Source organism: Ostrinia furnacalis, unplaced genomic scaffold, assembly GCF_004193835.3.
Source record: "Ostrinia furnacalis isolate ACB-3 unplaced genomic scaffold, ASM419383v2 OfSCF0312, whole genome shotgun sequence".
Classification (NCBI taxonomy): domain Eukaryota; kingdom Metazoa; phylum Arthropoda; class Insecta; order Lepidoptera; family Crambidae; genus Ostrinia; species Ostrinia furnacalis.
This window is the reverse complement of record NW_021130551.1, coordinates 249,836-263,018: the sequence shown is the minus strand read 5'-3', so window position 1 is coordinate 263,018 and position 13,183 is coordinate 249,836.

Here is a 13,183-nt window from a genome sequence, read left to right as displayed (position 1 = left end):
TGTTATTGTCACCTGATTTAGAAAATTGTAACATAATATTGTCTTGTTGCAGTTACCTAATACAAATAGATACATACATGATCTAACTCTTAAACGCTAAACTCTTCACTCTTCACTGTACTCCCAGTCTTAGGTCAAAAAGTCATCAGTTGTAACGTCAGCAGCCACATTTTATGTTAACTCTTATCTTTTCGGTAATTTTGCTTTGTTAAATTTATGGTACCATATCGTCATTGTGTTTGGAAGAGATTTACGGCTACACTTAATCGATAGCCAATAAACTGTGGACGTGTATATTACGTGTTTCTTTGTAGCCAAAAGTTTATGGCTTGATTATTTACAAGATGTGTTTGAACAGTTATCTACAATAGTCTTTGGTTGGTGTAAAAACTAATGAATTATGTAAAAAAAAAAATCCATATATTATTTAGTAAGGCATAAACTGAGAAAGGCTAGAATGGGTGAAAGATTAGGCACATTTTTGTGTTACATGAAAAACTTTAACTTCTTGTTTCAAGAACAAAGTTGAATATTGGAAATGTCACTCAAATTCTATACTATCCCCTCTATTACTATAAAAAAAAAACACTCTGGTCAATTTTATAGTAGGTATGAGGAGGACATAATTATTTCATCGTGAAGTCCTTTAAAAAAAGCTACAGTAGGTGCTTAGACGATCTTTTTACTTAGAGTCTAGCTAGTAGGTATGTACAAATGTACAATGAATGATGATAACATTGTAAAGTAAGGTATACCTATCATCAGTTTCAAAGCTAGTCAGCCTTATTCGTTTCCAACATTGTCCATTACAATTCGTGAGTAAACTTTTGGAATATATCCGTATATTCGCCTATTCCCACATCCACGAGCAAAACCATTCAGCACCATTTTGGAGGCGACAAAAAAAGTTGACGAGAAATAGCTCCGCGGACAGACGCGTGATCCCTTGTAATTGGCATCGCTGATGGATGGGACCGTTTTCATTAGACCATACCACTTTAACCTTAACCGGTAACTCAAACTTTAAACCCTAACCCGTGGGGATAGAGCTGAGAATGCCATTTACGCAACTGCAGCCATAAGTTGGTATTAGAAGAAACAGTTGGATAATTATTGCGAGAAGGCGCTTATGAGCAAAAGGAAACCCTAGAATGACCATGTAAGTTATCTATTAAGCAGTTGCCTAAGAAGGCTTTTGACTTTTCCTTTCGTGTTGGACTGGTTGTTTTTTTTTTTGGCTTTTGTTGAAAATGATAGGAAACTTGCTGACTAACTGTAAAATTATTTCCGGGTTGCTCAGAAATAATAAGTGACAAAAACGGAGATATACAAAATTCATTAACACATTTTATGTAAAGTTTTAATGTACAGTACAAACAATTACAGACAATTCCTACTAGTTAATCAACAGTGAGAGGAAAATCAATTTTATCTATTGCTTTACTTAAAACTAGCTTTTGCCCGTGACTTGGCCAGCAAGGTCATCTGCTCGTTTAGAAATTGTAATGATATTTTTAAACAAGCTTTCATACCCTATTTCATTAAACTAACCCATGTTTTCTCTACAGCAAAAATCATCAAAATTGAAATAATTTCTGACTGTTCTTTTTCTTTAAACACTATGGTATGTATATGTAAAGACATATTCTGAAGGAAGCGTACCCCAGTTATAAGCCCGATTATCATATAAAGTAGGCAATACTGCGCCTAAGCTGTGCGCATACGCACGGGCGCGGTGATTTCACTTTCTTAAAATACCCACACCGGAAATTGATTAGGTACAAATTGAGTGGTTTCGCAATAAGTGAATGAGTGAGGAACGAGTGAGGTGTGTTATAAAACTTAGCCCCTGTTTCCTGGGATCGGCGATTATGTACCTACCCTACACTAATAAAATTGTGGAAATAATCGTATTTAAATCTGTAACGTTTTTAAGCTGACACCTCAGAAACGATTTTGATGATTTGTGGTGTGAGATAGAAACTTAATTTTGGACAAGAAAATAGGCCAATCTAAAGAGGATCTGCAGCTTTGGCCTGCATTTTTAAATGATGGAAAGTAATGATCGTAGAGCGAGCTTTACCCGGAGTTCTCTAGCAGAGGAATAATTTTAACATTGTTTTAGTGACACATATTATTAAGTGGAGATGGTGGTAGCTACCATGTGAACTTAGAACAAGCCCTACCACCAACTGAACTGTAAATCGATCTCAGGACCACTAGGTCTAAGGTAGTTTTTACCATAAACCATAGCGTTAGTTTTGTGGCGTTAGATAATAATAATAATAATAAAATAAATGTTTATTTTCTCTTCACAAAGGTAACAAAGAATAATGGATACTACAATATTGTGAATGTTACAATAACAGAACCTTTGCGAGAGACCGGTGTCTAAACTAGGGTAATCCCTGTGTGATAGATCACCAGGCCCTCAACTTGCTCCTTGAACTTAACAATCTGACCAGGCAAATACGCGCAAAGTGCGAAGAGTGATCACAAGTACTTGCACATCACTACACATAAAAAGCAGAAGTGTATCTCCATGTCAATTTTATAATTAGAAACATTAGCGCCATTTGCCGATGATTTATTTGAGGTACTATTGTGACACAGTTTCAATTAAGACTAAAAATCGTGCTTTGCAGGCTATAAAGTGTGCAAAGACTCAATGCATTCAACCATCGTATTTACTGGTAACTACAACTTATACAGTGTGAGTCACGTTAAAGTGTACATATGAAAATAAATGAAACTAGACCTATTTTTATCGACAAAAAAAAGGTCAAAAAATTTTTGAGATTTTTTTTAAAATTTTTATAGAATTTTTTTTCTTCCAATTACTTATTGTAAAGAAAACGTAATAACTTTTAAACTAAGCGGTATATCCTGATAAAATAAAAACAGTAATAATGCTAAATAACAGGCGATACTAAAAAAATACATAAAATACACAAAAAAGGCCAACAAATAATAAAAAATGATACTTTTTGTAAAAAATCTGCTTTAAAATTCGTGTTTTTTTTGTTATTTGATAAATTTCTCCAAAAAATGCCCCTATAATAGGTGGTTTTTATTACTTTGTATTATTCTCTATCGTATTACCTTCGTAAAACCAAAAATCGCATGTCTCTATCCCTATCACAACGTTATCAATGATCGTTTGAACTAAGCCTCTCCGGGCGCGCCATTCAAAGCTTCGTTATCAACGAAACTGAAAATGGCTCTCGATTTGTAATTTTGATAAAGTCAAGTTAGATTTCAAATAAAAACAAAAGATTTCGAAGAAAAATAAACATTTTAGTTAAAATTAAAATTGTCTCTACCTGTAGCGGAGAATAATGTTGTGGCAGGCCTTTGTTCAAACGTTCATAGCAAATGTTGTGATAGGGATAGAGACATGCGATTTTTGGTTTTACAAAGATAATACGATAGAGAATAATAAAAAGTAATAAAAACCACCTATTATAGGGGCATTTTTTGGAGAAATTTATCAAATAACCAAAAAAACACGAATTTTAAAGCAGATTTTTTTCGAAAAGTATCATTTTTTATTATTTGTTGGCATTTTTTGTGTATTTTATGTATTTTTTTAGTATCGCCTTTTATTTAGCATTATTACTGTTTTTATTTTATCAGGATATACCTCTTAGTTTAAAAGTTATTACGTTTTCTTCACAATAAGTAATTGGAAGAAAAAAAATTCTATAAAAAATTTTAAAAAAATCTCAAAAATTTTTTGACCTCTTTTTTGTCGATAAAAATAGGTCTAGTTTCATCTATTTTCATATGTACACTTTAACGTGACTCACACTGTATATTACACAAACGTAGCATACCTAAACCAATGCAATAAAGTTCAAATTCCAATAGGTAAATCCGCATAAATCTCTCTGATACTAACTGTATGTAGTACGTGAGGAGTTTATTAAAACTCAGTGGTGGGAGGTTCAACTTGTAGTAATTTATGTGCATTTTATGTTAAACTTATTATATTGCCATTTTTTTGTGTTTGAAAATCCAGTCTTGCCATTATTTATTAGTATATCTTGATAATTATATTTTCACACCCAAGAATATCTAGTTGTATTTTTACCTAGATTTGTAAATGTATTGCAACACTTTATTCATTTTTTCATAGGATTTTAAAATGTATTGCGATATACTTATACCTTTTCAATGTGCATTATTTATAGGTATAATACTAAGCTATTTAATTTTTATTCGTTATTTCTAAAATCGTAATTATTTCATTAGCATGTGACTATTACCATTTCACCCGATGAGACATCATTTTTAAACAGTTTAATCTAGTAAAGGAATCTTTGACATTAAAACTATTTGGATATAAGTATTATTTCATTGTACTTTTTGAGACAGTTTTTGAAAATTTGAATTTAAAATTTCTCAAAGCAATACTGGCAGCCCTATCAACAAACGCCATAGCCGTTTAAAAATGCTGGCGCCTAACGATCTCTCTCAATTCAAATGGAAAGAATAGAACAATTGGGATTCCAAATTTAAATTCACCCGCGCGATTGGCTGTTCCCGCGCGGACAAACGACGCTATAATTGGTGATTGACATGTGAGCGCTTCCTGATTGGTCGAATACGGGCAGCTTTAGTGACGTAAGAAGATTTAGACCTGCGAAAATTGTTCGTCCACTACTCTTTTTGTCAATGAGAGTAAGAGAGTTCAAAAGTCATCATCATCAGATCACTAAAGCACCAGAGGTATAAGGAGAATTTGGCTTATACTCCCCACGCTGGCCAGGCGGGTTGGAGCTACATGAAGTTCTATAACTAATCAATTCATATAGACTTCAGGTCATAAATTCAAGAAAATTTTACATGGTACATCTGCAGGGCTATAAAAGTCAGTGAAATTAATTTAAGAAAAATATTGACTGTTAAAATTAAAATTAACTCAATCGACTCATCGTATTATTTAGCAGAATTAGCTTATATAAGTTACATTAGGTAGGCAGAAAATCGCCCGGTCTAAAAACTCTTAACCCTTCAAGCGCCGCCCAAAACGGTAGTATCGTTATATCGAAAGGCGAAGGCATCTAGTCGTCTCCTTAAGGCGAAATAATAGCAGCGCACCACCGCCATTCCTCGCCCAAACGGTCGCGGCTAATCAGGTGCACAGGTGCCTTTAGATGTAGTGTGCGAGCATCTTTAGTGCGTGAAACATTTCACGGTTGAGCAGACGAAATGATTTGGATTTAGAGACGTAGATATCCAGTTTTAGGAACGGTCGGAATAGGTAGATGATATTTTTTTTGGTGAAAAATAATAGTACCTGTTTCAATTTAATAAAATACAACAGAGCAACAACAACACACACACAAAAGCGATAAAGTCCCTTTTCAGAAGCGCTAAAAAACAATAAGTTGACAAAATGCAGATGTAATTTTGATAAAATTAAATGATATGGCGTAGTGGATGAGAGTTCTAGAACAAAAAAGCCTTCGATACCCATGCAACAAATAATTTGTGTAGACAATCTCAAGTGTTTTTTGTGTATAAAAAATGCCTATAAAAATAAATAAAATAAAAATCATTATCAGGCAATGCAGTGCAATACAGACTTATATTTTAATTTTTGACTGGTTCCCATACCTAGTAAGTAAATAAATAAATTTGCTTAGTGTCACAACATTGATTATTCCCTAAACCTAATGCAAAATTACAGAAATTCAACAGATTACAAGTAACATGATAATCTAATGTAAATGTCGTAAAGTACTCGCAAAAACTGTCACAATATCTGTCATGTGTTTTCATTTGTCATATTCGTTTAAATTAGCACTTAATCAGTCATGTAATAGAGTTTAAATCGGAGTAATGAATTGCATTATTAAATCGCGAGTCTGTGACCCCATTCAAAAAGCATTAGCTGGCATTATGTTTAATTTGTCTGTTTTAATTCAATTTTGATTGCAACAAAGTGTGCTCATTACTTATTCAATATAAAGGGAGATCGGAGGGTTCAAAATGAGCAATTAGTTAGGAGATGAGGATTCATTGAATAATTAAAATTGAGAAAAAAAGTGCGATGAATACTGAAAAATGTATTTTTATTTGCAAAATTGGATCTTAATTTTTTGTTGTTTGATCATTGTTTCTATTCAAAGGGCTCATAATTTGTACTTACAATTACATTGTGATGGGGTTCAAAAAATATTTTAGTCATAAGCAAATTAATCTAAATTAACTACTATTAAAAAGTTTGTTAAATGGATTTTTTGTACTTTTGACAAAACTAGACAATGTCGATGTGAACAGTCATGTTCAGTACCTACCTACCTACAAAACCTGTTAAATTATAATAATATGCTATTCTATCGAATTGAAAGTGACATCACCAACTTACATAGGGTTTAGTTGTGACACAGCGCACACGACAGTATAAAATGGTTACAAGTAGAAAAAATAGCTTGTTTTGTTAACAGTTTTTACAATTTGAATCTTATAACAGTTGTATCTTGATCTAGATTTCACAATTCCATATTTGACAGATCAGCACGACCCCTCCGAATCATCGCAACACAATTAGCCTCAAACATGACATCTGATTATTTATTCCGTATATGACAAGGGTTGTGAAGCTATAATTCATAAATTGAGCCTATTAATTGATAGCAGAAGGGTTAAGCCCCGCGGGGCGTGGGTTTGTTGTGACAAATATGCACCGATTGCAGCGGGGGGGTTAAGTGCTTTGATGTGCCGTTATTCTGGATGTTTGGATTGAGTGATGCGTTTTTTATGAGTCTTTTTGTTTTGTTTTTTGACGTGTGGATGGAGGGTTCAATCGGTTGGATAAAAAACCTTTAATCACCGCTTAAATAACGTTTTTTTTTTTCAATTATGATTTGAAACATCAATTATTACATAATAGACTTTTAAAATTCTGAATGACCATAACAACGACTGCTTTCATTATAAATGCAGCAAAACAAAAGGTGATAGGTATTAAAGGTTGTTATTAAAATGTAAAATAGGTAACTGAACTTATTGTGTATGACGTCGATTAGCTGTTTAATAACTTAAAATACAATATACTTATTATAAATCGTAACTAACTAAGTAGTTGCAACAGCAATGACGTTACTTTGTAACTAAGAAATTGCAATAAATCATATCATTCTTAATCTCTTTACATGGCTTGTAACTTATAGAGACAGGAGGCGCGTAACAAAATACAATAATAAATAATAATAAAATTATAAGTGTCGGCCTTTGCGACCTCGCCGCTGTCACGTGACCCCGGATAAAGGGTTAATTCCGCTAAGGGGTTGCCATATAAATCATGTTGCGTTACACGGGATAGGGCTGCCTCTGAAATGTTTTTTTCATTTATCTTATCGAAAAATATATACCAGACATACATAAATTTACATAATGGTTTCATTTGGTTAAATTTTTTTTTTTAAATTGCAGCGTGAAAAATTATATGATAATAATCAATCGTCGTTTTTTGGAACATTAACACTCATAATGGCTTTTTTCATTCGTTAGTTTCAGCCAAATGACGTCCACTGCTGGACAGGCGGATTTTCACTACCACGGGTCCCAATAGTATACTCGTACTTAAGAAATAACAATCACAATTTTTAAAACGCTAATTATGTTATCCGATTGTAATCGAATAATGTCCGTTGTCCAAAGTCCCGTGCTTTGAACTTAAGGAAATCCGGTGATCAAAATCTCTATCTTTAATCATTAAGATTAAATCTCAGTCGTCAGTAGCTTTAGATACTAGATAAATGGCCAATCTGGGAATATACATTACCCATTTAAAACTATAGAATTCCTTTCAATAAATTATCCATTGCAAGCAAAAATTACACCAAAGCCCCGCATTCTCTTAACTCAAAATAATTATTCGCACATCAATCAAACTTGACATTCATTAACAATAAGTTTCATCCAACATTTCGCTGGCAACCCTAATATGGGAGTATAATAACTCATTCAGTTGACACAGATGGCGCTATAGTAGATCAAAATGGCCACAGATTACTGTCCTTTATGATTTATGCCCGTCAACCGTTGTATGCAAATGTTAGGTGCTTCTGTGTTGAGATCTTGTACTTATTATGTATGTAAGGCTGGCTTGCACCATGTTACTTTAACTTTGACAAACGTCAAAAATCTGTCAAACTCCATACAAGTAGCACCGGTTAATGTTATTGTTACGGTTAAAATAAGGTGGTGCAACTCAGCCTAAGTAGGTGGGTGGGTAATAGGTATCTTTCAATTTGGAGTTAATTCAAGTCTAGCAACGGTCTAAGGTAAGCTGATAGTTGAAAAGTTACTAACTAAGTGATATTAAATCTGCTAAAATTAAAAATAATCAAGTAATTGTACATTTTCACGAGTTTCTCATAACCAAAATACGTTACGTCATAATTATGCAACTTATGCCCGTTTTCACCATCAATCCCTAATTTTTAAGTGACCCCTATGGTAAGAAATTGTATGAATTTTGTTTGCATAGGGGTCACTTAAAAATTAGGGATTGATGGTGAAAACGGGCATTAGTGACTTACAAGTAGCTGCGTAATATATAGTGGACTATTTGTTTTCAAGTCCTGTTGCCCAACAGACATACATCATCATCATCATCATCATCATCATCATCATCATCATCATTATCATCATTATCACTGAGACATAAAAAGCTGCAAGATAATAAGACTAAAAAATTTTGAAGAGCGAACTCCACGGCAATGAATACTAAGGGTAAGTAAATATTCGTATTTCATCGGTTTCTTTCGCTTTGTGGAGATAAAAGTAGCCTAATAATTTTATTATACTCCTAATTAAACAGTACTTTGTCTAAAGCCCTTAACAGAATTTTCTAATAACCTTTCATTCAAACTTTGCCCTCGTCATAAACAACTTAATGTCTCTATATTATGATTATTGCAGATCTAGACACAACCAATTACATTCTGGGCTAGCATTACAAAACGCTTTGTCCACCCATTAAATATCTGCCCACTCGGCTATAATTATAAGAAATTCGCTTAATGAACGTTCTCTATATCACAAAAAGGGTAAAAAAGGTAAAAAATGGCCGAGCTCTAGCCCTAGGGATACCGTGGAGAAGTATTTTTTTAATAATCGCTCCCACTCACTGTGCTACACAAATAGCTTAAAAGATTAGACATCGGGTAATGGCAGCAGAATAAAAATCTAAATATATAACTCAAAGGTGACTGACTGACTGACTGACTGACTGACATAGTGATCTATCTACGCACAGCCCAAACCACTGGACGGATATTGGGCTGAAATTTGGCATGCAGGTAGATGTTACGACGTAGGCATCCGCTGAGGAATTTACGAAATTCCACCCCTAAGGAGGAAAACGGGATCCACGCGTACGTATGCATGAATAAAAGTAAGAAAAAATAGTGAGTTGTGGATATTTTAACAAAATGCTTTCATCATCATCATCATTTCAGCCACAGGACGTTCACTGCTGATCATAAGCCTACTACCATTGATTTTCACATCGCCCGGTTGGTAGCGGCAAAGGGCAGGGCACAAAATGCTTTAGATATTTAAAAGAAACTTCTTTGATGAGCTAATAATTTGAATTAGGTACTTATACATTTTACTAACCAATCTTCAGTCTTTGCCGCACAAGTTGTTGTTCTTAATTATTGTCAAAAAGTATTAATTAATGAAATAAGCGTCTCAAAGCCGTTCTTAACCCTAAAATGCCACACAGAGAATATTTTACAGCCTTAATTGTGGCAATGAGTGAAGTTCGTAAAAGGCCGAAGAAACAATTTGCGAAGTGCTTAGTTATTCTGTCGCATTAACCAGAGTTTTCCAAAGTTAAGCTTCCTGAAGGCTTGGAACAAGCAAAGTTAGGGCTCAAAATTGTTCGTTAAATAATAATGGGGCTAGCTTGTTTTGGTGGCTCTGAATTTTATGGACAAAATAAGATTAGATTCAATAACTTAGTAAATATTTTCTTTGAGGCTTCTAAAAACAGTAACATGAAACCAAAAATTCGCAACGTATTTTTTAAAAGAGGATAGCAAGGGAATCAGAAAATAAAGTAATATTTTCGTAATCTAGCATGATACATCAATACATTACGTGACTAGTTCTTTTAAAAATAAAAAATAGGAATATTACTCGTACAATAAACATGGTTGGACGAAAAACTTTACAATAGGTAACTTAACTTTGTCGGTGATTTCTTTTTATAGTACCTACTAAACATTAATTAATTTCTTTTTTATAATTTGACGTTTATTTTATCAACTGTGGATACTTGCAACTTCCAGGCACAAAAAACAAGCTAATCCAAAAATATCAACTTTTTTCTCCGACCGTACACCGTAATGCAGCTAGACTGCGCTCGCGCATCTCAGGTAGCCTGATTTACTGCTGTCTTAATGAAACCTGTTATATAACTGGAATTATTTATTATTTTGTCCTACCAACCAGTCCCGTGGAAATTGCGAGCTTCTGTGTTGGATAATAATTAACTTTCTATGAGGACCTGGGTACGGTCGGCAAACCAGATTGCGTGATGAGAAAAATATGGACGTGAATGAAGTTGCAGTGGTTTGTGACTATTTATGGTAGGCAGCATGTCAAATCAAGGTATACTGTGGCAGCTTATGTAGAGTCTAATGTACTATTGATTGTAGTATATTGTAGCGGTTCAGAGTTTAATATTTATAATTTTATTATCATCATTATCATCAACAGCCCTTTACAATCCACTGCTGGACTATGAGCCTCCTCCACTAAGTATAGTGGAGGATTTTGCCATAATCCCCACGCTTGGCGGCGGGTTGGAGATCGCAGTTTAAAAGATTGATGTTTTTCAGAGAGCGCTGCTGCCCGTTCTCTGTGGGAAGAGTAGTATAATTTTATACAAATATCAAAATGTTTTATAGTACTTAAGATTAGTTTAATCAATGTATTTTGTTATAAATATTGTAGTTTTGCAACTCATCCATGTAATCGCTTGAAGACCAATCAAATAAGTAATCATCATCATTTCACAATACCTCAGTAAAGTTTCCTAGTTTCCATGATTTAATTTGTTTTACATTTAAATCAAAATCTCTACAATTTTAATAGCAATTTATTTAGAAGGGCTGGATTATAAACGTACTTATAATTTTAAACAACGTATATCGTCAAACTAATTTGAAAATTAGAAAACAACAGCATAGGTCAGTAAACCCATCTACATACGTACACAATCGACTAATCTAAGATGGCCGACAAAAAACTTTAATTATGTTATTAAAACAAAAAAAGGTGTTTTTGTATGGACATTTCGTCGGCTGGGCCGCGTAAAGTGGCCATTAAGAACACGTATCTAAATATCTGTAGGAATCTATCGTGTGTACGAGTAAAGGCCGTAATTAATTTCGTTAAAACTTCAACTAAGAAATTCGAGGCATTCGCGATTGTGGTCGGTTGATGGCAGGTGGAAGTCTATGGAGGAGGTAACACCGTGTAATTTGGAATAATAGGAAATATTAAAGTGCATTTTTAAGAACAGTATAAATCTCTTTGCAAGATTTTGTCAATGAATCAGAATCCTTTGATTAAAATACATCTTAAAAAATTGAGATGCATGCATAATAAAAGCAACCTAATCTTTGTAGCAGGTAACGCAATACACAAAGGCTTAAATCATTGTTAAGTTAACCAATGCTTAAAAAAATATTTTCAGTTAGATTTCTATAAAATTTTCGTTTGTTTAATTTTGTGGTTGAGCATTAATAATATTATAATAAATAATGCGGTAGTAGTGTAGGTACGCTAGTCTTATTTATTTATTACATTAAGTTTGATTGAAATAGTTATAGTTCAAGTTAATGTTTATTTGTCATAAATAAAAATATCTACAACCACAAAAATCTGATTGTTTCTTGTTTAGTTACCAAGTCAATGCTCAAACTAAAATAATAAAAATATGAACGTATGGTTTTATTATCTCTACACACGTCCATCACAAACACATTGTTTTCGGGTAAACCTTCCAAATGTCGGCGTGGTAATGATCATTTATCCAGAACGATCGCATCTCGGTGTTTATTTATTGAACATTTCCATTTTAATTTTACCTTTAATAAAGAAGCAATTTATTAATGAAACGATTACTCAAGCATATCTCTGCATCTGATAAAGGCACCGCTATTTTGCTTTCGTGTACTGTTCATGTATAATATACGTATGTATACAATGTGTACAATATGATTAATTTTGGGCGATGTTTTTTCTCGGTGATTAATAAAATGATAAGTAAGAGCAGAATGTATGCAATGTACGTACAGTCTGCGTCATGACATGACATCCAAAGTGGCCAAAAAGTTGATAACACAACCTTATTCCGATTGTAACAAAGACGTGTTGCGCACTTATTGGCTACTTCGGATGTCACGAAGTATTTGACGCTGACTGTACCCGTGCTGTATAAGTAAACTATTATGGTATAACAGGTAGTTATTATGTTAAAAATAACAAAATAATAAGTATTTGTAACAAGTACATAATCATAACTATGCTAATAATTTAACTCCAGAGTCCCACAGCTGGGCAATATTCTTCCCGATGCCTCCAGCCATCCCAGTCCAAAGCCAACATTAGCAGTACTTATAATGTTTGAGTGGAAACAATAGCAAATGTTTTAGGTCATTAAGCCTATGGCTAACTACCAACTAATGTTGAGCAAAACGTTCTGGCAAAATAAATGGATTGTATTTCTCTTAGGGCTAGCAGAAGCTACTAATAAATCATTAAAACTTAAAAGATGTATTAAAACATGGCATAATAAAAGTGATGATTGTCTGCAAAACAGTTACCATTTAGGTACTAGCTATTCACCCGTTTGAATTGTCAGTTTATATTATTTTGTTTTACAGACGACAACACATCGAACAATTCTTACATTTTTGTTGCAAAATCATAATGCATTAGCTGCGACAATATTAATCTTGATGTACCGTTGTCTGTACAAACAATACCTAATGAAACTTAGCATCAAAATCCGTTCAGTAGTTTTCACGTAAAAAAATAACAAACATCCTCACTTTACACGTTATAACAATTTAGCAAATAATCAACATGCGGTGATAACTAAAATCGGATAAAGATCTATCTTTAGTTCTATCGGAGAAGTATCTTTTCT